This window comes from Pseudophryne corroboree, chromosome 1 (genome assembly GCF_028390025.1).
Source record: "Pseudophryne corroboree isolate aPseCor3 chromosome 1, aPseCor3.hap2, whole genome shotgun sequence".
Taxonomy (NCBI): domain Eukaryota; kingdom Metazoa; phylum Chordata; class Amphibia; order Anura; family Myobatrachidae; genus Pseudophryne; species Pseudophryne corroboree.
In genome coordinates, this window is record NC_086444.1 from 545526994 (window position 1) to 545554801 (window position 27808).

General features: G+C 42.4%; 1 protein-coding gene and 1 long non-coding RNA gene across 8 annotated transcripts in view; one reads left to right on the forward strand and one right to left on the reverse strand.

Moving 5' to 3' along the window:
- Positions 1-27808, forward strand: part of LINGO2 (leucine rich repeat and Ig domain containing 2) — a 2057065-nt gene that overhangs the window by 1861858 nt on the left and 167399 nt on the right. The gene's annotated exons all lie outside the window — the stretch shown is intronic.
- LOC134916188 (uncharacterized) lies at positions 223-27641 on the reverse strand. Its single transcript, XR_010177403.1, has 3 exons — positions 27546-27641; positions 8979-9062; positions 223-329 (listed from the first exon to the last, which is right to left on the reverse strand). It is a non-coding gene; the product is annotated as an uncharacterized LOC134916188 (long non-coding RNA).

Genomic DNA, 27808 nt, shown 5'->3' on the forward strand with positions numbered 1-27808 from the left:
TACCCAAATCTAACTCTCTCTGCACATGTTACACTTGCCCTACCTGCAGTGCACATGGTTTTGCTTATTAGAGAAAGATTTTGCTGCTGTGATCAGGTCTGAATTAGGCCCATAATTTGGTAACATATTGGATGAAATGGGACTGATGTAGTAGCGTTGTTAGGAAAATGGGAGCAAATCACTGAAAAATATGCAAGCAAAAATAAAAAAAAGGATATTTCCGGGTACATGTAGAGCCGCACAGAATTCTCAACGTTGTCCGCATAATCAGCATATGCGCCAAGTCATCATAATCCATGTGTATTCAAATGTATTGATTTAATTTCCCCCTGGTTATAAAAATTAAAAAAAGATAAACCTTGCCAGTTGGAGAAATTCTAAATAACGATTTCATACAGCATTTGTAGTAATTAAAATCAGTTATGCTAATACATTACTGAGAGATGGTAATATACAGTACATAGGCACAGCAGCAGTAGTGACATTAAATGCTGCTGTCACCAAGAACCAAACATTGCTTTGAAAGGATGTTAATCTGCTTGATTTATTTAGGGGTTGCCAGATGTAGTTTTGTGCAAGTAGCCCAGATACAGAGAGGTTAGATTTTACTATTAGTAAAATCCTTTGAGAATAGTGTAATAAATAGTACTTCTCCAGATTCTATAACCCAAAGTCCATAGAAGCAAGGCTAGTGGAAACCAGCATAGTTATGGAGAGTTTTAGACAATTTAAGCAGATTAAAACAAGGGTACCCGTTATTTATGAATTTTAATCTCAGGCACCTTGTGTATGGTCCTCATGATCACCCTTTATCTGTGACTTTGGCTTGGGTCTATGGGGGTGATTCCGAGTTGTTCGCTCGCTAGCTGCTTTTAGCAGCATTGCACACGCTAAGCCGCCGCCCTCTGGGAGTGTATCTTAGCCTAGCAGAAGTGCGAACGAAAGATTCGCAGAATTGCGAATAGAAATTTCTTGGCAGTTTCTGAGTAGCTCCAGACTTACTCAGCCATTGCGATCAGCTTAGTCCTTTTCGTTCCTGGTTTGACGTCACAAACACACCCAGCGTTTGCCCAACCACTCCCCCGTTTCTCCAGCCACTCCTGCGTTTTGCAACTCGAACGCCTGCGTTTTTTCGCACACTTCCATAAAACGGCCAGTTTCCGCCCAGAAACACCCACTTCCTGTCAATCACACTACGATCAGCACAGCGATGAAAAAGCTTTGTTATGCAGTGAGTAAAATACCTAACTTTTGTCTAAAATAACTAAGCGCATGCGCTCTGCGAACCTTGCGCATGCGCAGTAAGCGACTAATCGCAGTATAGCGAAAATCGGCAACAAGCGAACAACTCGGAATGACCCCCTATAAGAGGAAGGTATTTTCATATATAAGACTGTCTCTCCTCCTAGTCTGAAACTTGGTGATGTCTCATGCCGGAGCCAATGACCCTATTACAGACTATGGGCGCATCCATCTTGAACAGTGACACGTGACCAAGTTTCCCTACTAGGACCCACCGTTCCCCGATCATGGGGTATATTTGCTGACATTCGTATTTGTAGGGATTTGGTGGGAGATTAAACACAAATGACATCGGTTGTGTGAATTTGCAACTTTTGGGTTTTTTTTACCTGTCATTTACTAAGCTGTCGTATTCTGCATTTTCGTATTTTCCGATGTCGATGTGATTCATATTGTCGGTCAGTGTTTTACGCGAGTGATTATTAAAACACTGCCGGACTTAACACAATGAATCCCGGTTGGATCACTGTGATCCATGCAGGGCTTCATTGTGTACATTGCGGAAAGTGTTAAAAATCACACAAAAAAATTGTGTGGGGTCCCCCCTCCTAAGCATAACCAGCCTCAGGCTCTTTGAGCCGGTCCTGGTTGAAAAAATACAGGGGGGAAAATGAATAGGGTCCCCCCATATTTAAACAACCAGCACCGGGCTCTGAGCCTGGTCCTGGTGCAAAAAATACGGGGGACAAAAGACGTAGTGGTCCCCCATATTTTTAACACCAGCACCGGGCTCCACTTGCCAGAGAGATAATGCCACAGCCGGAGGACACTATTATATAGGTCCATGCGGCCGTGGCATTACCCCCCCAACTAGTCACCCCTGGCCGGGGTACCCTGGAGGAGTGGGGACCCTTTAAATCAAGGGGTCCCCCCTCCAGCCACCGAAGGGCCAGGGGTGAAGCCCGAGGCTGTCCCCCCCATCCGTGGGCAGTGGATGGGAGGCTGATAGCCATAGTGTAAAAAGAATGAATATTGTTTTTTTTTTGTAGAAGAACTACAAGTCCCAGCAAGCCTCCCCCACAGGAACCTATATAAACCTATATAAAAGTGTCCCCCGGCTGTGGCATTATCTCTCTGGCTAGTGGAGCCCGGTGCTGGTGTTAAAAATATGGGGGATCCCTACATCTTTTGTCCCCCGTATTTTTTGCACCAGGACCAGCTCAAAGAGCCCGAGGCTGGTTATGCTTAGGAGGGGGGACCCCACGCATTTTTTGGGGGGATTTTTAACCCATTCATACCCCTTCCCACTGATAAGCATGCACGGATCTCACTGATCCGTGCATGTCTATCAGAATACGGATAAAAAAAGCAGGTCTAGTTGAAAACTGCTTTTTTTTACGAATTGTAACATTTAACGGCAGTGTTTGGCTATTGCCGGCAGTGATTGAAAATACGAATTGTTAGTAAATTACTGAGTTATATAAAATAACAGGCATGTTTGACCGATGGTGTATTCATTCGGATTTTTTTACTCTGCCCTAAAAAAAATATATGAATGCCCTCATCACTGCCGAGTTTTGTGTTTAGTAAATTGCCGAGATGACACTTTGAACAAAAAACACAAAATCGGCCAAAATCGGGAGCTTAGTAAATATACCCACATATGTTCCATTCAGCCTATCAGTGCCTAGTGAGCCCTATTTCAACTAGGAAGTACTGGTAGTACTTCTCACCTAGAGGACCTACTGTAGTACACTGGTTATGCACTTGTTTACATCAATCTTTTCCAGTATATTTCTGCACCGCGTCACATCATTCAGTTCCAGTATATTTCTGCATTGCTTCACATCATTCAGTTCCAGTATATTTCTGCATTTGCTTCAAATCATTCAGTTCCAGTATATTTCTGCACTGCTTCACAACATTCTGTTCCAGTATATTTCTGCACTGCTTCACAACATTATGTTCCAGTATATTTCTGCATTGCTTCACAATATTATGTTCTAGTATATTTCTGCACTGCTTCACATCATTCTGTTTCAGTATATTTCTGCAGCTTGCTCCAGTTTGCTTTCCAGCATTGCATTCCAGCTACCCTGTCAAATGCAAATCCAGAAAACCTGCACTTGTCAATCGTCCAGCTATATCAGCATTCTGCCCCAGTATATGCATGCAGACTGTATCAGCTGTGCTGCCCGGCATTCCATTCCAACTTCTCTGTAAGAGGAAAATCTTACAAACCTACACTATCCTATCCTCCAGCTATTGGCATATCCTGCTAACATATTACAGCAATGGGCTATCCTGTATGCCCACAACTAGCCACATTGTCTGTCCCTCGGACTACCCCCAGCATACTGGCAGAGGATGCACCAACATTCTTCTCCAGCTACCGCTACCAGTAGCCTGCATGAAGAGTAGCATTATTAGGTCATTCAGCTTCACTCACACTCCAGCACATACAGCTAGCCCAAGAGGTCCCAACCCAGATCTCAATCATCCTAGTGCCATGACAGGTGACTGCTGCATATGGTGCCTTTTTACCTGAAGGTTTCGGCAAGGGAATGGGACACGATCATGCATACCTATGAAATTTATCCCTACAACTTGGGTATAAATACATTAGGTATTTGTCTTGTTCTGAATTAACCAATAGGGAGAAATACTGTAAGTTGTCTATTAAAAATGATTACAGTACAAACCGCATACAGTAATACACAGTTTTGATCTCTTGGTGGTGTGAAAAGCAGCCTTCAGTATCATGCATACTGTAATAATACCATTGTATAAAAGAGTATTGTGAAGTCTAATTCATTTAAAACCATTAAAAAAAGTAAAATGCTGGCTTTCATGAGTGTTTTCTGTTCTAAATGCACCCTACAGCACTTGTCTCCACAAGTTATCCAACAGCAGCAAAACCTGTCCCCCCTGGGAACTTGTCTTCCTGCAGTTCCACAAACCCAGGGCTGGATTAACAATGGGGCGAACGGAGCTGCAGCTCCAGGCCCCCATTGAAAATAGGACCACAGGATTCATGGCAATGCAGCCAGTGCTGACAGGAATTTTTTTTTTCCAAGCAATAATTGATACATCTTTGCAATGTATTCAATTATCGCAATGTGATTTTGGTCAAATTTATCACATGCCATCCACATTCAGGATGCGGATTGTTATGCATTTGCCTCATAGTGTAGATATGTAGTGTACAGTAACATAATGTAGTAGAGAGATGTATTGTGGGAAGTTCAGTGACGCATTATGACACTACAACCCCATGCCCACACAGGGAGAGATTCTCTGTGGTGCTAATCACACCCACTGCGCACGCAAAATAGGCCCTTCATAGATCTCAGCTCCAGGCCCATGTGGACCATAATCTGGAATTGCACAAACCCCTTCAGTTATTTGTACCACCACAATCCCTACCACCATTTACTCTGCATGCACACAGCCCCTAAAACTAATACATTAGTTTACATTACCTTACTTTCATGCTTCTTTTTGCATTCAACACTGCACTCTTCCTTTTATGGCTGTCTCTCCCCGGCTCCACTCCACTGTATTGTGATGGTCCCTTAGTGTTCTGGGTTCCTCTGCTCTGCAATGCAGCATATAGGCATCACCCCCATAGGGTAGGTAACAGGATTATCAGCCATTGAGATAAACAGGGGATCTCCCCAGGAGGGGTGAATCTAGGGGTCCGAGTGCCTCTGGCAAAGTAAGGGGCTCACCTCCCCCCCATACACACATTTGGAATAAAGTGTGAGTATTAGAAATGGGGCATGGTCTTGTGGGGGAAGGGCGTTGACACAATAGTACTTCCAATTCAAATGATGTAACACAGTAGTGTCCCTCATTCACATTACACCGCACAGTGGTGTCTCGTATTCACGTTATACCATCCGTCCCCCCTAACCCTGACCCACCTTTCCCACAGCCTGACTCTAACCCACCCCCCCCCAAGCCTCTTCAGTGGTGCCTAACCCTAACCCACCCTTCCTAATCTCCCTCCCTGCAGCCTATCCCTAACCCTCCCACCCTCGCAGCCTAACCCTAACCCTTCCACGCGGCTTGCCAGTGTAGACTTTGGCACCAACTCGATCCGGATTTTGGCATTCTGCATCGCTATCTGTGTTGGGATGCCAGCATCAGCATTCAGAGCAGTTTCGGGATGCTGGCGTCAGCTTTCCGACCGCCGGGATGCCAAACGCCGGCATCTTGACTGCATCCTGAATGAAATGAACTCAAAATGAACTACAGTTCTTAGCAGCCCTTGCTGCCGGGAGCTCCCAGCAACAAGGGCTGCTGGGAGCTGTAGTTTATTTTGAGTCTGATTACAAGTGCAGTGCTGCCGGACACTAGTCTGATCACTAGTGCAGTGCAGTGCTGCTGGACACTAGTCTGATCACTAGTGCAATGCGGTGCTGCCGGACACTAGTCTGATCACTACTGCAGTGCGGTGCTGCCGGACACTAGTCTGATCACTACTGCAGTGCGGTGCTGACGGACACTAGTCTGATCACTACTGCAGTGCGGTGCTGACGGACACCAGCACCGCTCCAGCAGTAACAGACTCTCACCAGGTACAGTCTGACGGTACTGCTTTTCTACCCTTTGGCCGCAGGTGGCACAGCCAGGCGGCGCCCCCTCCTTGCCTGGCGCTCCTGGCCAATGGGTAGATACACCCCTGCTCCCCAGTACCCTGAGTACAGCCATACAGGTGGCCCCGCTGGAAAACCTGAATCCAGTTTCTTCTGCCAGTGGCCCTAGGCCCTACTGATGGTGGCCCTTGATACAAGTGTGGCTAATTGAACACTGACTCTATTTGCACATTGCAGAATAAGCCTGTGTGGCCAGCTTTAGCCATCCAGCCATCCAGACTCAACAGTGTCTATTCTACAAAGTAGATGAGAGTCCATACTGTACAACAGACCTCACAGTAACAATGCTTAGAGAAAAGAAAACTGGATAATGTACCAGATTTACCTATTAATCCTTTGTCTTGTGTAAAACATGGGGCAGATTCTGACATGTGCAGTTGCACAGATATTGCGTTATTAGTACAGCAAGAAAATATTGCATGTTACTTGCTCACACCTCACGAGCATAAACAAGTTCTGTTCAGCTGCCCAACTAACCCACAGACTTAGGCGTGCATATGATCTTGATAAGGTGTGTGCTGGCCACTGGTGGGAGTGGGGTATTCTTCATTGGAGCCCTACCAACTTGGAGGTGGAGGGGTAATGACACTTGGGGATCTATTCCATAGGATAAATCTATAAACAAGATATACCGCACACTGAACCTATTACACAATCAGTGCCCCCAGTATGCCACACATTATACTACAGAGTGCCCAGTATAAATATTAACCTATACCCAATGTCCCCAGGATAAACATTATACCACACAGTGCCCCAGTATAATCATTATTCCACACTGTACCCCAAATATAAACATTGTCACACAGATCCCCCAGGGTGCCACAAAGTGCCGCAGTATGGCACACAGTAACCCATTATGTAACAGTCTTCTCATTATGCCACAACTCAATATACCACAGTGTCCCCAGTATGCGACACAGTGCCTCTTTATAGCACACAGTGCCCTTGGAATGCCACACAATACCTTTGTCTCCGTACGTTCAGTATTCCACAGAGCACCCAAAGTATGTCACCATGCTGCAATATTCCACACTGTGCCCTCTATATGCAAAGTAGCATTCCATTATGCCACGTAATATCCCATTATACCAGTATGCCCCAGTGCCCCAAGTCAGCTACACAGTGTCACATTATGCCAAACAGTACCCCATTGTGCCACATAGTGCCCCATAATGCCACATTGCCCCATTATGCTACAGAGTGCCCATTTCTGCAATACTGACCCATTATACCACAGTGCCCCTAATATACCACACAGGGCCCCATGAGATGCACATATTTTGTGGCAGACTCCAGTCACCTGACATATTGCTGCAGTGTATGCTGCAGTTGCAGAGCACATGCACACAGCTCATTCATCCCTTAAGTGATGTCAAATTTAAATGTCTTGGGAGCCGGGTGCTGGAGCTGTTCATTGCAGTTACTCGGCATCAGGGAACAGGTATTATCACAAATGGTAGATATTGTGACTGCTCCTGGGGCTGGTCTCCCGGTCACCCCTTCCCCCTCCTACTGTTAAACCAGTACTGTTCTCCCAGGGTCACTGAAGAACAATCTGGCAGGTTGTAATGGACGGATGGTACCTAAGGAGTGTGCAGGGGCATACCACGTGCACATGCCAGTGCACATAATATTGACGGGCAGGTTTTTGATGGTATCTCGCTGCTTCTTAAATCTGCCCTACGGGGTGATAAGTGGAAATTAATAGTTACTGTACCTGGAAACCACAAAGTCAAATGCAGCTATGTTATTATACCCTGGACTTGTTCTATATTGTCTTAAACTATAAGTCACTGTTTTCTTGTTTTTCTTAGTTGTTTATGTAATCTGTAAATGGGCGACATGGATCCCTTGTGGCACCATATAAATAAAGGTTAATAATAATAAATTTGTGTCATATAAAATTAACATAAAGTACTTTCCTCAATTACTGCAAAAATAAAAGAAACATTTTTTTAAAAATATATGCTACCTGACATACTCCTACTGTATATGTAAAACAAGAATATAGTCATTTCTTATCAGTCATGTTTAGAATAGATGGAGGAAGTTATAAATTGTTAGGGTTTTGTTTTGTTTTATTTATTTGTTTTTTGCTATTGTAATTTTGTATTGTTTAAATTCATTCCAGTATAAGGGAACATAACTTCTGCTGGCCAATTCTTTTGGTGTGATCTATGGGGGTCATTCCGAGTTGTTCGCTCGGTAAAAATCTTCGCATCGCAGCGATTTTCCGCTTAATGCGCATGCGCAATGTCCGCACTGCGACTGCGCCAAGTAAATTTGCTATGCACTTAGGAATTTTACTCACGGCATTTTCATCGTTCTGGCGATCGTAATGTGATTGACAGGAAATGGGTGTTACTGGGCGGAAACAGGCCGTTTTATGGGCGTGTGGGAAAAAACGCTACCGTTTCCGGAAAAAACGCAGGAGTGGCTGGAGAAACGGGGGAGTGTCTGGGCGAACGCTGGGTGTGTTTGTGACGTCAAACCAGGAACGACAAGCAGTGAAATGATCGCAGATGCCGAGTAAGTCTGAAGCAACTCAGAAACTGCTACGAGGTGTGTAATCGCAATATTGCGAATACATCGTTCGCAATTTTAAGATGCTAAGATTGACTCCCAGTAGGCGGCGGCTTAGCATGAGCAAATCTGCTAAAATTCACTTGCGAGCGAACAACTCGGAATGACCCCCTATGTGCAAGGAATTCACAGCTATTATATTAACTACGTACTGTAATCGCACATGTAAGCACAGGCTGCTGTTAACAGATAATAATCAGTATCTCAAAAGACATTTTAAAGAAGGGAATTAAGCCGTCTTTGAAATGCAATGATTTTTCTTTTGCCTTAAATCTGCTTAACATGCTGAACTTGAACACTGATAAAGGTATAGGATTGTTCTCCTTCCTGCTTTACAATAAATCATACAAGCATCCATTACAGATTCAGTAAGGAATCCTAATCCTTTTCTATGTTGTGTCTGTTGCGGCCCCTGACCCTTCTTAGCCGGTTTTGATTATGCTCGTTCGTGTACATAAACTACTCTTATGGTGAGACTATCAAACTTACGATTTGGGGTCTCAGCCAGAAAATTAGTCAGACCTCTGCAATTGGAAAACCGATTTGCTGATTGAATAGTTGACTTGCTGCCAGCTGCGAAGAAAAGGGACACTTATATTTTGCATAAACACAATGAAGAGATGCATTATTCATTTCTAAAAATATTGACATCACGCTCAACTTTATTTCATTTAGCTACAGGCTATCAAATGCTGATAAACAAATGATCTATCATTGGACAGGCACCTAGTGGTATATTAATCTCTTTAGACTAACGAGTAGCCGAATTGAGAAAAATGTCCAATGATGGGTCATCAATAATAGTTGAAAGTAAGTAATTTATGTTGTCATACCATTAGTGGTTTTATTTATGCAATAGTGATTTGGGGTTTTGTCTGTGTGTGTTGAATTCTTTAGGGACTGTGTATCAAGACGCTTATTATAATGCAAGGAAGCCCATCAATTACCTAATATTCCATCACTTTGCCAGCATATAAAAAAAATAGACATTTGCGGAATACAGTATGTTTCCGGCAATGAATGTTACTTATGTCTGTAGCTACGACAGAGAAAAAATTGCATATGGAGGACAAAATATAAACATCTGATTTTTCTAATTTAGAAATGATTTTACTATAGTATAAATTATATTTTTGCATTGCAATCTGATTTATTATCACACAAAATTTTGTAATTGTAAGCACAAGATGAAAATAAAATTAACAATTACAGTGATCTCACCTAATGGTCTGCTTCCACCATCCATTTCCAGCTATGTCCCCTCTTCCAACAGTGGGAAAATAATAATACCTTTGGGGTATATTCATTATTCGAATTATCTCTGACTGGCGGAAGGAGCCGAGCAGTGGTGGAGGGAACCGCATTGATCCCTCTCCGCAACTGGGCTGCTTCCAATAGGTGAGCAAAGGAGGTGCAGAAACATACACCGTCTGGAGATGAGAAATGTTCCCACAGTCGAACTCTGAAAAGATTGTATTTTTGGAGCTTGATGAATTTAGATCCGCATTAGTATATGGGGACTGTGGGCCAGATCGGGACTGAAAACGGTATCCGTTCAGGTGGTCGACAATGTTAAGGTCGACACTCATTAGGTCGACCACTATTGGTCGACATGGACACATGGTCGACACGTGGAACTGGTCGACACATGGAAAGGTCGACATGAGTTTTTTTAAAAAAATCTTTTTTGGAACTTTTTCATACTTTACGATCCACGTGGACTACGATTGGGAATGTTAAACAGCAAGGGTACGCGGTGCAATAATTGGGGTTCCCCGTCACTTTACGCAGATAACGACACCAAAAAAAGTAAAAAAAAAAACTCATGTCGACCTTTTCATGTGTCAACCATTTTCATGCGTCGTCCATTTGTCCATGTCAACCATGTCAATGTTGACCATTAGTGGTCGACCTAATGGGTGTTGACCTTAACATTGTCGACCATTTGTACCGGAGCCAGTGAAAACTAAGCAGGAGATATATATATATATGATATCCTTTGCTTAACCTTTTTGATGGATGGCGCACTGACTTAATTTATATAAAATTAGGTGAAAATGTTAATTTTCACCTACTTTTGTGTAAATTATGTGATGGTGAATAGACCCTATGAGTAGGCTTAACTTACTATCCTTTTAAACCATGGTACTCATGCATTACATAGGTTCTGTGGCTGTCTTAATTCAAGACAGCATTTCACCTGGCTTTAATCAGCCACAGACCCTGTGTAATCCATGAGTGTCCCGGTTTAAAGGGAGAGTATGGTCAGGGGCGTAGCCAAAAGTTTGTGGGCCCCATAGCAACATTTTGAAGGGGCCCCCGTCCCAATGCTTCTAGAGAGACACTTCTCTGAGCAGTTGTTAATTTTATGCCCTATAATAGTTGGCTAGTTCATTTTCTGAACCATAGTAGAGCCTAATTTAATGTTATGCCCCATAGTAGTGCCCTAGTTTTTTTTATGAATCGTAGTAGTGCTTAAGTTCACCCTATTCACATTATGATCTGTAGTGCTCCCCGTTCATATTGCACCTCATTACAGTGCCCTGGTTCATATTATATAACATTGAAATGCCCTCCAGTTAATTTTATACCACACTACAATGAGCAGGTCCTGGTGCATACCTAGATATATTGCAGGACCCAAGGAAAAAGTTTGAAAGTACCCCTACGTACCACCCAATGGCGAAAAATGGATATAACACGTGTAACTGTGACAGAGAAGGTGGGCCCCATAGCAGCTGCACTGCCTGCTCCTATGGTATCTACGCCCTTGAGTATGGTCAACCTATGAGCTTAATGTGTTGTTAAGGCCTGTCTTCTCCCTTGAAGCATTCTTTAAAGGTTCTTATTTATTTTATGGTTTATTTTTTATCTTTTATCTATATCATGCTAAAACGTTCATGTGATACTGTGATTGAAAAATATTTTGTTATATATTTGCTATCTCTCATTACATTCTATTTCATGTACCGGTAATTGGTTTTCTGTGTGTTTTTGTGTCAGTAATAGTGAGTACTTCATGTGTGTTCCTAGTTATAATATGGGTATGAAAGTCAGCTCACCAAGGGTTTAATCAATTCCACTTTAAGGCAAATGTCTCGGAAATAGTGTCAAGAAAGAAATGTGGTAAACGCCTTATCCAATCCAAACCAGCATCCAACTCAGTTTTAGAAAATAAAACCAATTTAATGCATAAATATAATAAGTATAAACAACTAAATACGAAATTGCAACCCTAATAAGCCATGTGTCTGTTCCACAATAACTACAAGTCAATACAAATCCCCATCAACATGTATTAAATAGTTCAGTAACTGATAAATACAGTACCCGAATGGATATGTACTACAGAGCAGCAGGTGAGTATCCTATAAAGCACTAATGGGTCCGCTGGTGGCTGTCACCATGAATGTCCCATGCTTTAATTAAAACAACCACAGACAGAATATCTGAATTTCCCTGTTTAAGCAGTAATGTCAATATCTGGCTCCAGTATGGTAAGGATGTAGAAATCCCATATTGGCGGAGCAGGTGCGAGTACCAGTTGCCAGTTGTACTGCTCAAGGCAACTGCAGATGCCTTATAGTTCGATCCTGGGTGACGGGATGGCAGCGAATGGAACTTATGGATTCCCGCCCACACTAACTGCTTGTAGAACGCCATAGCAGCTTATCCAGGTGCAGAGGCTCCACTCTGCACTGCAGAGGCACCACTCTGGACAGGTACTACTATGAAGAAGGAGCACACTATGTAGACAAAAGTGATTGGATACACCTCCCCCTACGCGCACAAATAAAATGGTGTTCTCCTGTAGGTATAAAATGGGTAGAGGGGCACTGATTAGATCATTTGCTAATGAAATGACTTGCCGGAAGGAGCTAACAGAGTTTGAAAAGGGTATCATCGTAGGCTGCACAATGTCAGATCTTAACCCCACTGAGAACCTCTGGGACTCAACTTTCTTCAGTTTCACAGTTGGTCACTGTACTTAAGGCAGAGTGGCAAAGTATACTGCCTGCTGTTGTCCAGGTACTTGTGGACAGTTTACAACGAATACAAAGATGATTAAAAAACAGGCGCTCTTTAAAGTATTAAAACTTTAAAACATTGGAAGTCCACTTCAAACTTTTATAGCTTCCTCCAGATCGGTGCCCAAGTGTTAACGTGGGGCTGAAAAGACACTTACATAGCAGTTCAACCTCGCGTTCCTATAAAGGTTTCTTTAAACAGGTCTGGATGAAGTTGATCCTATCACACACAGCGGTCGTATAGAATAACACTTACATTTGGTTTCAGTCCTGAGTGCACTGAAAGGTATCTTTCAAACGATCCCCATATGCAGTGGGTAGGAAGCAGGCAAACCAACGTGCATAAAAACATACACAGGTTTTATTCATAAAATAACACAAAAAAGAAAGCTGCAGCAAGAATGTCCCATGGAAGATAAATGTTCGTCACAGCATGGATAACTTTAACTTAAAGTTATCCATGCTGTGACGAACATTTATCTTCCATGGGACATTCTTGCTGCAGCTTTCTTTTTTGTGTTATTTTATGAATAAAACCTGTGTATGGTTTTATGCACGTTGGTTTGCCTGCTTCCTACCCACTGCATATGGGGATCGTTTGAAAGATACCTTTCAGTGCACTCGGGACTGAAACCAAATGTAAGTGTTATTCTATACGACCGCTGTGTGTGATAGGATCAACTTCATCCAGACCTGTTTAAAGATACCTTTATAGGAACGCGAGGTTGAACTGCTATGTAAGTGTCTTTTCAACCCCATGTTAACACTTGGGCACCGATCTGGAGGAAGCTATAAAAGTTTGAAGTGGACTTCCAATGTTTTAAAGTTTTAATACTTTAAAGAGCGCCTGTTTTTTAATCATCTTTGTATTCGTTGTATATGTGTGTGGGGATTTTGGAGGGTAAATCCCATCGATTTTAAAAGGCAGCTTTAAAATTGCAGCGCAGGATCACAGACATATATATTTCTTGTACTTGTGGACAGTTTGCCAAGAAGGGTGTCTGCAGTAATCACTGGACCTACAAAGTACTGACATCAATAAAATCTCATTGATCTAGTTGCTGTCAGTGTCCAATCACTTTTGTGTACACAGCATTGTACAAGTAGCATCACTGTTCTGCACTGCAGTGACCGGGCCAACAGGAAACCATATTGCCAGATATATGTTTATGTTTAATGTGTTTTTTCCCTTTTTTTATTTGTCTTTTGGGGAAATGTTGCATTTCGGAATGCAATTCCTTTTATATTTGTGTATATTCGGCCGATAAAGCTGATTCTGATTCTGAGAGGTACAGTACGTCTCTACAGTGGGCACATACACCAGCCGCTACAGTACTCTACAAAGAGTTTTGTGGGTGTGAATCCATAAGCTCACTGCCATCCCGTCACCTAGGACGAAACTATCTGGCATCTGCATTTGAGTGGTACAACTATCCAAACAGACATCATCATTACAAGTTATGCTGGAACGGTGTAGGTCCCACTCAGAGGATCCTGCCATTTCTACTAGTTATTGAACTATTGGCAGTGTCATCTTAATAGCAGTGTACGTCCCTGGGCAAAGCAATGCACTGGGTCCCATACCCATCTTCCATTGGTAGGGGTGATAGGGGGTGTTATATCTTCTGCTCAGCATGTAGGACCTGGAACAGTAATTTCTGCTAATTACTCCTTTACTGCACAGATGGTGGGAGATAGGGTGGGAGGGAGAACGCTAAACTATAGGAGGGGACATTTGACAGAAGGAAGGGGCCCTGGTATATGATTTTCAGGGTGGTATTGGGTGTTTAATACGAAGGGGAGGGGTGAATAGTGGAGTGGGCTTAATAGTCCTTATTTTATGGTGGGAGGGCAGCTTGCTTGACTGCAGATGTCTCCAGTTCCTGGAAATATATTTCTTATCTTACAATTGGATAACAAAACTATAGAGTTTGATAGCAATCCACTGATGAAGATATAAAACTGCATGCCAGGCATGCAGAGGTGGAGCAGGGACCAGCTGCTGGATGGCTGATACCTCTGGTTCTGGTCATTGTAGAGACAAGCTGCCAGTGTCTTCGGAAGGGGAGAGGCCCAGCTTTTGGAGCATACCCTCAGAAAAACTCTGTCAGACAGAACCTGAGATATCTGGCTTATACTCCCATTGACCCCATACGAAAAGATGGCCCTGACTGTGGGCTCAATTCAGCATGGGTCGTAGATGTGCAAAAAATCACACATCTACAACTCATTACACTGACATGTGGGGCAAGTCCGCCCCACATGCTGGGTCCTAACCCCCCCAAACACGCGAGCGCATCGCACAACGGATTGCGCTCCCCCAATGCCACAATGCTGCCCCCAAAATGCCGACGCGACGCCCCCTCCCACACTGCAAATGCCTCTGCCTTTCAATCAGGCAGAGGCGTTCTCAAATGTGAGATGCCATCGCATCTCACAGTGTGCGCACACGCAGTGCGGCTTCTGCACGTGCGCACTCTTTAAAATGCCCCAGCATGCAAACACTGTTGCAGCGTTCCATGCTGAATTGGGCCCAATGGGCATGATTATGATTTGAAAGTAAAGCATGTTTCACTGCAGGTAGGGAAATTTTAAAATGTGCAGTGAGATTTAGGAAGGGGTCTCTAAACTAAAATCTAAACTGCAGTGTAAAAATAAAGCTGTCTAACATTTGTTGGCTACATGCAAAAGCAGCCAGTATTTACCTTGCACAGAAAAAATATAAATGCATTTGCTCCCCTTGCTGGCAACATGGGGGAGAATTCAGATCTGATCACAGCAGCAAATTTGTTAGCCAATGGGCAAAACCATGGGGGTCATTCTGAGTTGATCGTAGCTGTGCTAAATTTAGCACAGCTACGATCATGAACTCAGACATGCGGGGGGACGCCCAGCACAGGGCTAGGCGTCCCTCCTACCTGTCAATCAGGCAGAGGCGATCGTTGCGCAGCGACGGGTGACCATGCGCCGGCGCATGCGCAGTTCTGACCTGATCGCTACGCTGCGAAAAACTGCAGTGTGTGATCAGGTCAGAATGACCCCCATGTGCACTGCAGGTGGGGCAGATATAACATTTGCAGAGAGAGTTAGATTTGAGTGGGTTATTTTGTTTCTGTGCAAGATAATTACTGGCTGCTTTATTTTTACACTGCAACTTAGATTTCAGTTTGAACACACCCCACCCAAATCTAACTCTCTCTGCACATTATATCTGCCTCCCCTGCAGTGCACATGGGGCCTTATTCAGACCTGATCACTAGCAGGCGATTTTTGCAGCCCTGCGATTAGATCGCCGCCTACAGGGAAGTGTATTTTAGCTGTGCAAGTGTGCGAACGCATGTGTAGCAGAGCTGTACAAACAGATTTTGTGCAATCTCTGCGCAGCCCAGGACTTACTCAGCTGCTGCGATCACTTCAGCCTGTCCAGGACAGGAATTGACGTCAGGAACCCTCCCTGCTAAGGCATGGACATGCCTGTGTTTTTCCAGACACTCCATGAAAACGGTCACTTGACACCTACAAACGCCTTCTTGCTGTCAATCTCCTTGCAATCGCCTGTGCGAACGGATCCATCACACAAACTAGCAGCAATCCGCTTTGTACCCGTGCGATGCACCTGCGCATTGCGGTGCATACGCATGCGCAGTTTGTGCCTGATCGCTCGCTCTGTGAAAATGCAGCCTAGCGATCAGGTCAGAATGACCCCCATGGTTTTGCACATTAGCTAACAAATTTGCTGCTGCAATCAGATCTGAATTAGGCCCATGTGGAGTAATGCAGATCTGATCGCTAGGGTGCGTTTTTTGCATCCCTGCAAAATCAGGTAGTCGCTGCCTACAGGGGGAGAGTATTAGCTGTGTGCAGGTGTGCGATTGTATTTGTAGCAGAGCTGCACAAACATCAGTTTGTGCAGTCTCTTCTCAGCCCAGGACTTACTTAGCCACTGCAATGGTTTCCTGGGCCGGAGCTGACGTCAGACACCCTCCCTTCAAACGCCTGAGCCCGGCTGCATTTTTTCGGACACTCCAGTAAAACGGTCACTTGCCACCCACAAACGGCCTCTTCCTGTCAATCCCCTTGTGATCACCTGTGCGATCGTTATTTTCGCACCATTCCATCGCTAGGCACTGATGCCCGGTGCAGTCGTCCGATGCGCCGGCACATTGTGGTGCATACACATGCGCAGTTCAGATCTGATCACCTGCTGTGCGAAAACGCACAGCAGCAATTAGGTCTGAATTACCCCCATGGTTTGTTCCAGATACAAAGTTACTTGCTGTTTGTTTGCATTACTTCCCAATCAGAACAAGGCCCTACTGTATGTTTATTTAAAAAAAATGTATCTAGTGTAGCATTGTCTTTTAAGTATTACAGATCTAGTACACCTTAATATATACATTCCTAAGCTGAAAAAAGCTAATTCTATTTTCCTCTATATTTTGTTTTGTTGCATAAAGTTAAAATTACAGTAAGGGGAATAAAATTATGTAATCAAAAACACTTTGTCCAGTGCTCTACCAGGTAATTAAGTTACTTTCACATTATAAACAGGTGCAATCAGAGACAGTAATCCTTCATCTGATTTGTGGCAATAACAATTCAGATTTATGTTGCAGGATTCATTTGTGTCTGTTCATATGTGTTGATCGCAGCAGCAAATTTGTTAGCAGTTGGGCAAAACCATGGGGGTCAGTCCGACCCGATCGCTCGCTGCAGTTTATTGCAGCGCAGCGATCGGGTCAGAATTGTGCATGCGCTGGCGCCACAGTGCGCCGGCACATGCCAGACGGCCAAAGGCCGTCGCTGCTGTACGATCGCCTCTGCCTGATTGACAGGCAGAGGCGGTCACTGGGCAGGGGGGATGATACAGCGGTGTTTGGCCACCATTTAGTGGGCGCGGTGCGGCCAAAGCAGGCGTGGTCGGACCGAATGGGTTGCAGGCCGCAGCGGCTGCGTGACGTCACACGCAGCCGCTGCTGGCCGAGGAACGATGAGTAGCTCCCGGCCAGCACGCTAAAGCTGCGCTGGTCGGGAGCTACTCTTGAAGTGCAAAGGCATCGCTGATGTGCGATGCCTTTGCACTTCTGCGAGGGGCGGCACTAATATGCGGGCGGGATAGCCCTGTGCTGGGTGTCCCCCCTCATGTCAGTGTGAATGATCGTAGCTGTGCTAAATTTAGCAGCTCACTTTACAGCATCGGGGGTCACAGCACAGAAGCAGGATCTGACCCCTGGTTCCTGGGACTGGTGAGTATAAATTTCCGTGGGGGGGGGGGCTGTTTGTGGTGCGGGGGTAGCCGTGATGGGGCAGGACATTGGGGTATTTTAGCTCTGTCCCTGCATGCAATAATTGATACATCCATGTGATATACTCAATTATCACATTGTGAGTTTGACCGATATTATCACCTGTCGTCCGCATCATTAGATGCGGATGGTGATAAAGCAGCCCCTTGGGGAGAAGTGTGACAGTCTCTTCTTGTCCTGTAATAGAGAGAAATGTGCCTGGTGGGTAGATGTATAATTTGTCGGTATGGGGGAGAAGTGGTATCAGCACACGCTCTTAGCACTATACTGCTGCATTTATTTGATGGTTTCCCTATGTGGAATACCTGGCATGGTATATAGTACTTGGCCCCACAGGATGTTGAATGAGCCACTCTGCCAGGCTTAGTTGCATTAAATTCAACTACAGATGGAGCCTCCGTTATCGTTGCTGGCTGAGGTGTAGGCGTACACTCCCGGAGTGACTAGGTGATCTGTCCGCCTAGTCATGCTGGGAGTGCACAGAGCCGCTTCCCATTGTAAGCGTCTCTGTCTGGGCACGCCTGAACGGAGATGCTCTCCATTCAAGTGAATGGGGAGCGTCTCCATTCGGGCATGCGTGCCCGTCCAGATGGAGATGTTCAAAGTGACTAGGTGCGCCCAGGTGGGCGCGCCTAGTCACAGACGGGGCAAAGATAAAGGAGGCTTCATCTGTATTTACTAGTTGAGCTTACTGTAGCTTCAGTCATTTTGTGCCATGTTCTTCATGGTAGAGGCCCATCAATTCTATGTGTTGTTGTTTTTTCCCCCTTTGTGGATTACTACCTTCTCACTGATTATGGTAGATCAAGGAAGATTTTAGGTAAATATTGATTATTTACATACTTATAGGATACAGTAGATACAGCATGCAAAAACGCTTAGGTGCAGTCAGTGCATATACAGTTGGTTGCATGATATCAGGGCCACATGTTATGTCACACAATAGAGCCCCTTATTCAAAATAGGGATGTGGTCATGTGACAGACACTCGGGATCCTGGTGGTCACCATGCCGATGCTGGGATCCCGAGCGATCAAATGCCCAATAGTCGGCATGCCAACTAATAGGGGCTATTCCCACTCGTGGGTGACCACGCATGGGCCACCGAGATCCCCACCGCCGGTCTCACAGCTCCAAACCTATGCCACCTGGGATCCGGTCTGAAGATCGACAGTGTCTGGGTCGACAATGTTCAGGTCGACCAGTGTTTCTAGGTCGACATGTTCTAGGTCAACAGGTCAAAAGGTCGACATGAGTTTTTTTTTTAAATCTTTTTTTGAACGTTTTCATACTTAACGATCCACGCGGACTACAATTGGAATGGTAACCCGAAGCATGGCGAGCGAAGCGAGCCATGCGAGGGGACATGGTGCACTAATTGGGCTTCCCAGTCACTGTACGGAGAAAACGACACCAAAAAACATGAAAAACTCATGTCGACCGTTTGACCTGTCAACCTACAACATGTCGACCTAGAGACCCTGTCGACCTACTGACTGTCAACCTATAGTGGTCAACCTAAACATTGTTGACCTAGACACTGTCGATCTAATGATCCACACCCATGCCACATAGTAGTAATGTCCATTATAGCACTTTATTCCAAACAATAGTATCCCTTATACATCATATGCTACCTAGTAGTAATGCACCTTATATACATAATGCTATACAGTAGTAATGCCCTTTAACTCAAATTCAGAACATAGTATCACGATAGAAGGGAGGAAGTGGGGGGGGGGGTAGAAAGAGGGAAGGGAGAGATGGTGGGAGGGGAGACAGAGAGAGAGCATGTTCTTAGAATGGCAAGTAAGCTAAAAATATACTGTAAGCTAAAAAGACTGATGAAGATGCAGGCTGCCACCAGTCACGGCACACAGCATCCTGCTGACGCTGACAGTAGCTGACAGGATCCTGGATTCAGGTGTAGCTCCCAGCACACAGCAAGCCTCTGCCCCTACAGGCTCTTGTGCTTTGTTAATCTCTTAATTCATTCAGAAATTTGCAGATTTTACAATCAATCTAAAGTCCTAATTGTCAATCAGTGCTTTGCCGTGAGGATTCTAGATTGATTGTAAAGTCTGCCACAGTCTGGATGAATGGAGTGCAGTGCTGTGAGAGGACAAAGTTCTCACAGGCACTCTGTGCTGTGTGAGGTGATTGCCCCCCAATGAATCAGCTGGCGGAGGGAGCCGGATGGAGGTATCGGCGCACCCTTAAATCTTGCGCCCCTCCTTAGCCCCCTCCCAGTTGCAGCCCTGATGGTATTTTAACAGATATAGCAAGTTAGCCAATCATCAGAGTTATGAGAAGGGGGCCATTGCTAGGACCACTGCTTTTTATTTGCCTATTCACAGGTGGCTTGTATCCTTGTAAAAACTTAGCATATTCCTCAGCTTATAAACCACAATGGACAAGGCCATGGAAATAATAGCACGCTGTATCACAATTTGCTAGTTATATTTTTGCAGCACTGTAAAAAATGCTACTTTGAAGATTGCTGCACTTTGCTAGCAAACACGGCTCTGTTTCACTGCTCTGTTTTATTTAATAATATTGTTATGGCACATAACAAAGCAATTTACAAATCCAGAAGCACAAGTTTGAGAGTTCTGAAAACCTTTATACAGCAAGAAAGTGCTAGAGCCATAGCTGCCCAACTAATACCTAATCAATGGCAAGTGTGGGGAGAAAGTATAAAGAGGTGTTAGTCATACCAAGGTATGCAATGCCATTTATTGCATCATCATCATCCTCATCATCATAACGCTAGCTAGTAAACACTCCTGCAGGAGCATATCTTGCTCTTTTAGGAACCCAGTACGTCTTTTCTTATGTCTGTTTTCTGGCATTTCAGCCTTTTTTGGGAAGGAAACTGCTGTTTGACTACATGTAAATTAAGGTCCCTGTACAGAGCCTCAAATTATCTTATGATTGTCTATGTCAGTAAAAAACTTTGACACGCTTTGTAAAAAACCATTACATCCACTATACTACACAGTTCCTGTAGACATATTCTTAATTATCATTATGTCGGCAACCAGAAGGGGGCAGTGTGATCTTGAACTCAGCATGCCGATATGGTACTAATGTGATGTAAAGCACTGTAACCGTGTCGGCTTTACAACATTAAACATAATGCTTTACTATTATGTTTACAGTTGTAAAGCTGGCACGATTACAGTGCCAGCATACTGGATTCGACCCCACGTTGCCTCATTTGGCTCATCGACCACACATAGAAAACCCCCTGAATGCTAGCTCAAGAGACAGCATAGGGTATAAACATCACTCCCATATCTTGATGGACTGGAAACCCCGCTTTATGCTAACTACATAATTTATTACCAGTTATTTACAGTATATACTATAGTGCACACATATTACGCAGGCTATTCATATCCGTCCATGCCACAGTGGAGCTTAGAATCTACGGCCCATGTTTATTCAAGCCTTGGAGAGTGGTAAATTGTACGGTGATAAAGTACCAAATAAATCAGCTCCTTACTGCCATGTTACAGGCTGTGTTTGAAAAATGGCATGATAAATCTGCGCCTATATTCCCTACCAAGTGTACAGGCACACACTTTTATGCTATGGTTAATTTTTTTTTTGGGTGCCAATTAAATTACCAATATATTTTTGGATTGTGGGAAGAAACTGGAGTACCCGGGGGAAACCCATGCAAGTACGGGGAGAATATACAAACTCCACACAGTTAGGGACATGGTGTGAATCAAACCTATGACCTTAGCGCTGTGAGCTAGTAATGCTAACCATTACACCATCTATGCTACCCTGAGACTAAAGCACTCATTTACTTTAAAATATTTATTTATTTATTTATTAAATTAATATAAATATATATTTATTAGATTAATATATATTTAGATATACATTTGTATATGAAGGATCACAGTTAGTGCTATAGTGAAATACGTGTATGAAACTGCAAATTTCAAGATCAGAGCTTAATGATTACACCTACTATACTGTATTTTCAGTCTCACAGAACTGGCATCAATTTATAAAATACCTCTCAATAATTTCCACACAAAATATTTCATTCCATCTTCACCCTTGCCAAATGCTAGTCTAAATCACATAGCAATTAATAAACTTCAGCTCTTTGCTTTTACTAAACAAAATATTGCAAGTTATCTGTCTGTTCCAGCTTGTAAAATGAATTGGTTTCTAAAATTGTGTAACCGATTCCACTTCCCTGCAGTTTCTTATTCTGCTGTGTTACCCCAGGAGTCATCTCATTTGTGCTCAACAGCCGCACAGTGACAAAAGTACCACAGTCAGCTGCTTTTTGTGCCATGGTACCCAATCAACTTTATATAGGAACTCTTGTCTTCAGTGCCGCTGGATGCCAAAATAACTCTTTATGGGGTAGAAAAGTCTTAAGTATTGAGTTTACAATGTAACCAGAGCAGGTTGCATTAGGAGGTCTTCCTAGGCTTACAGTTTTCAGATTTTGCAGTCATTGATTGTATACAGAACTTTTTTCCGTAGATAGTTTTTTTGTTTTTTTTAGTAAATTCAAACAATGACCTTTTGTCCTTATGTAATAGGTGTGCTACTTTATTTCATTTAAAATAATTATAATACCTGATTTGGCATGAGAATTTAGTCTTACTCTCTACTTTGGATAGTTATTCCTCACTACAACAGTTGGTTTGCTTAGCTGTACTTTGTATGTGGCCACCAGTTGGCCTTGATCATACCATTGAAAACAGAATCCCTTAGGCAGTTTGTTGTATATACATCTGAGCTGTAATAGTAAGTTAGATGGGCATTTCAGAAGCACCAAGCAGTTTTAGTTTCAGGCTAGATCATGGGTAGCCTGTGTCTCTTCTGTCATTGAAGACCAACTCTTTCATCATTAGCTGATCAATGGCTAAGGGTGGATCAATAGAATTGTAGTGCAGCAACAATACAAAGACAGGGTATACGAGAGCAAGCAAGTCAGAGTATCTGGGTGAATAAAAACAGATTTGTTGAGATCAAAGTGGTTTTATTGCATTGTCTTGTGAGCATGGAAGGATTTGGAGCAGATCTCTGTGTTGGCATATACACGAATGTGAAGGATTGCTGAAGGACTCAATTCTACACCCACATCATACTGAGTGTGTTGTTTGTTTGTCCTCTATAATGCTTAGCTGAAATAAAAGGAATAGACGTCATAATAATAGGAAGATTTAGCAAGGATTATGCACACAGTATGCTAGAATACCTTGCCAATTGATAATCATTCCCTCATTTACATATTACAATACAGATAGCCAACCTTAAATTCTTCATTTTGACAACAGATATCGATGGATGCTGACACCTTTTTTTATTTATAAGACATCTCTTTTTTCAATATCATTGGTCCTAAGTACCCTACATTACAGTAAGTGTACACAAGCTAAAATAAAAATGTGCATGTCATTTCTGAGTAGAAATTGATAAATGAAAAAACAAACAAACAAACACCATGTATATGTTCTGCATAATAAAGACATATCGAGAGTAATATATATATATATATATATATATCCTCTAATTCCTGGATTTCTTTATTGAAAAATTCATGGAGACATGATGACAATAGTCTCTTTTAAAATAAATTGCCTATTTATGAACTATATATTTGCCTTAAATTGTGTTAAAACAAATATTTACACTTGATTAAGGCAGATTTTGCAGATCTCCTACTTTAATCCACCATTACTATCTCAGTACTGCCACCCCCCCTAATTTTCAATAGGAAATACAAACAGCAGTAATTTACCAATCTCCGGACAGCACAGCTTTTCAGAGCTAACGCCATCTTCAGGGGCCAGGTCTGGACCCACCCAGTGATAGTGAAACCTATTACCTTTCTCTTCACCCTTAACAAATTAAACTATTAAGGGACCAAATTATTTATTTATTATTTGTATAGCGCACACATATTCCACAGCTTTTACAGAGAATATTTGGCCATTACATCAGTCCATGCCCCAGTGGAGTTTACAATCTATATTCCCTAAGACATGTACACAAACACACATTCACACTAGGGTTAATTTGTAGGGAGCCAATTAACCTACCAGTATATTTTTGGATTGTGGGAGGAAACCCACGCAAGCACAGGGAGAATATACAAACTCCACACAGTTAGGGCCATGGTGGGAATCAAACCCATGACCTCAGTGCCGTAAGGCAGTAATGCTAACCATTACACCATCTGTGCTGCCAAGGGTCTTATATACTACGAACCATATACTGTATAGTACCTAAAGTCAGTTTATCAGCATTAATATACACTCTTGAAATTACAGTTTTGCAGATTGGACTTTACCTGCCTCCAAGCCCTACAGTTTTCCAGCATCTCTTAATGTCTAGCCATTAAGCAGACAAAAAGTAGAAAGGGTTACATATGTTTAGGGCCCCAGTTTGTATTGACGTTACATACTGTAGTAAAAAAAAAAAAAAAAAAAGAATTGTAACTGTGACTGCATGCTCCTTGTCCACGAGAGACAGAAATAAAGTGATGATAAGTGAAAAACTAAAGAGAGAAAATAAGTTACTGTAGAGGTGTAAGTAATTGTGGCAAAATTATTATTCTCATCAGCCTAGAGCATGGAAGTAATTGAGTGTAAAAAAGCTGTGTATTATGTAAAATGATTACTGCCTTTAAGCTACAATAAACAATGATGTTCATGCAGTGGGGATGTTAAAGTGTAGAACAAATGAATATGGCCTGCTGATGTTGCACAGCCTGGGTCATTACTAAAATGTGTATCTCCTTTTCCATCCTTAATATGCATATTATTTCATTATTAGAAGTGTCTGCATTGTATAAGCTCTGGGAAATGTGCACAAAGAACTATTTTTCCCTAACTGACTCATACGTACCTTATATAACATCACACTTTTAGCATTCACAAGGTCTTTATGTTGCAGTATCGTGCAGTTAGAGTGAGAAACCCATTCGTCTAATTATGGAAAAAGTTGCCTGCAGGTGGCATTTTTTTTTTTTTATCAAACCTGCAAGGAGCTAAACCTAATTTAGTTTGAATTAGCAGATTTTTCACAGTATAGGTGGCAAAAACTGTGAACTTCCAACTACAAGACAAACTAGAATTCACTTTAACAGTATGAAATGAGGTTTACTTTTTTTTTTACAGTGTCTTTGAGACCGAAAATGAAGTTCAGTCTAAATATATAACTACAGTAGCTAAAAGTAAGATGTGAGCAATCTCTCAAATTTTTGGCGTATGCTTGCATAGTATAGTCACACTATTTATACTCAAGGGCAATTTTAATTGAAATGGGAAGAAATTGCATTAAACAACGTAACTGAAAATATATTCAGACTAAACATCTCTTGTATCCTATCATGGCTGTTGTGTTTTGGCTTCCTTCATCTTGAACAAATGCTTTTTTATACATAGTTTATCAGAATATATTGCTCACTTTCATTATTCAACCCATAGTTGGGTTGAATAACATACAGTAGCTGTCCATACCAACTCTTTGTATAGTGAATGGTGTTTGCACTAAATTGTGGAAGTCAACACTATTATTAATGATCTCTATGGACGCGATGTACTAAAACAGAAATGCGGTAAAAACACAGTTTTCAGGTTTTTTATCGCATTTCTAAATGTACTAAAGTCCCAACACCGGGGCTCCGATTCGGATGCTATAGCTGGTATTGCCCTATAGAAGCCATGGGCTTCTTACCGCATTGCGCTGTGTGAGGGATCCAAGCGGATTCCTCCCAGCATGCCCCGCAGCCACCGTGGCCTTCTTCGCATGTGCGGATGAACTCCCAGGTCATAAAACCGGAAGTCCACGGACCATTGTAAAGGACAGCTCTTATCGGTAGAGCTGTCCTTTGCAATAGTGATCGCATATGTTAGTACATATGCGATTAGTATCGATGCGATGTGTGGCTCGATGTACACCATAGAGTAATCAAGTCAGGATTATATCCTTGGCTTCCATGTCGGTGTGTGACTGTGCAACTACATACACATGGTCAAGATAAGACTAATAAGACCAATCTGTATATCTTAAACAAGAAAGTGGTAGTGCAAGAGTTGTGTTATCCCTGAACTCTACTGTGAGAACCATATATAGTGTGGACACGTGGCTGTACATTTACCGTTTCCAAGATGGCATCCTAAGTGCACCTGTTTGATCATCCAACCTTGCCCATTGGGTTTTCTGACTTACTGTACATAAATCCTGAATTAAGGTTAACATTGAACACTTCTAATATTAATTGCTGATAGAATAGGAATAATTAGCACACTGGTATTATAAATACATAAACTTTAGAAGAATCTAGTATAGGTTGAATTAATTGCCAGTGCTGTCTCCTGAGGGTACTCCTAAGTCCTTTTGGAGCTTAAATATTTACACATGTTTACAGTGGAAATTCCAGATATTTTCTTTTGACATGATGAAAAAAGTACCAAATGTTACTGCATACCTTTGGGGTGTGTTATTTTTAGTCCACAGCATGCAAGCAAATATTGTTGTGACTGGAAAAAGAGTTATACACTCAGCAATGTTAGTTGCTACATCTTATAGCCTAACAGCCAGGAGCATTGTTCTAAAATGTCATGGTTTTGACTTCTGTAGGCCATGGATATTTTGAAGTGCTATAAGTACATTTTACAATAGGGAAAACAACACCTACAAGGGATAAGGAAGAGATAGTAGATTTCATTATTTAACACGATTGGCTAGAACAAGAAGCAAAGGGATAACTAAATGTTTCTACTATGTACTTCCACTGTCCTATTTAAAAGATACAGGTTGAGTATCCCTTATCCAAAATGCTTGGGACCAGAGGTATTTTGGGTATGGGATTTTTCCGTATTTTGGAATAATTGCATACCATAATGAGATATCATGGTGATGGGACCTAAATCTAAACACAGAATGCATTTATGTTCCATATACACCTTATACACACAGCCTGAAGGTAATTTTAGCCAATATTTTTTATAACTTTGTGCATTAAACAAAGTGTGTGTACATTCACACAATTCATTTATGTTTCATATACACCTTATACACACAGCCTGAAGGTCATTTAATACAATATTTTTAATAACTTTGTGTATTAAACAAAGTTTGTGTACATTGAGCCATCAAAAAACAAAGGTTTCGCTATCTCACTCTCACTCAAAAAAGTCTGTATTTTGGAATATTTGGATATGGGATACTCAACCTGTATAAATTAAATAAAGAAGATTCATTTACTTTTTTTCAACTGGCTTTTGGCTGCTGGTGCACTTGTTCTTACCTCGAGCAGGTGTATATAGTTGAATATTCACACACCCAAATGGAAGTCCTGGAGATATTTCTGACTTGATTACGCATAGCTGGTGAAACTTTGCTTTTGTTTGTTTGTAATATATGACTATGAATAATAGAGATATTAACAAATAATATGGTAAATGTATGAAGCAGTGATAAGAGTAGAGAAGTGAGCCAGCGGAGAAGTTGCCCATGGCAACCAATCAGCTGCTCTGTATAATTTTATAGTATGCTAATTATAAATGTTACTTCAATGCTGATTGGTCACCATGGACAACTTCTCCACTGGCTCACTTCTCCACTCTTATCACTGCTTCATACATTTACCCATCTTAATAGATTTGAGATGATAGAGAGGACTTCCCTTACAGGTGGCCAAACATAACAGGAAGATCTTAATGTTAGCCTACCTCTTCAGAGGGGATGCAACGCACCAGGGGAGATACACCAACAGTAAAGTATATGGTCAGATGTTTCACAATGCAGACGCATTTGTCTGTAAAGCATGTGCTGATCTGTAAAATTAAATACAAGTTGTTCTTCAATGTTAAATGCCCTTTAAAACTTGTGTGTAGAAAAGCTCATGTATGAATTAGTTGACTTACTAGTCCAGACAACAACCCTGACCTAAAAATATTTACGAGGCACCGTTCATCAATCTGTTCCCATCAAT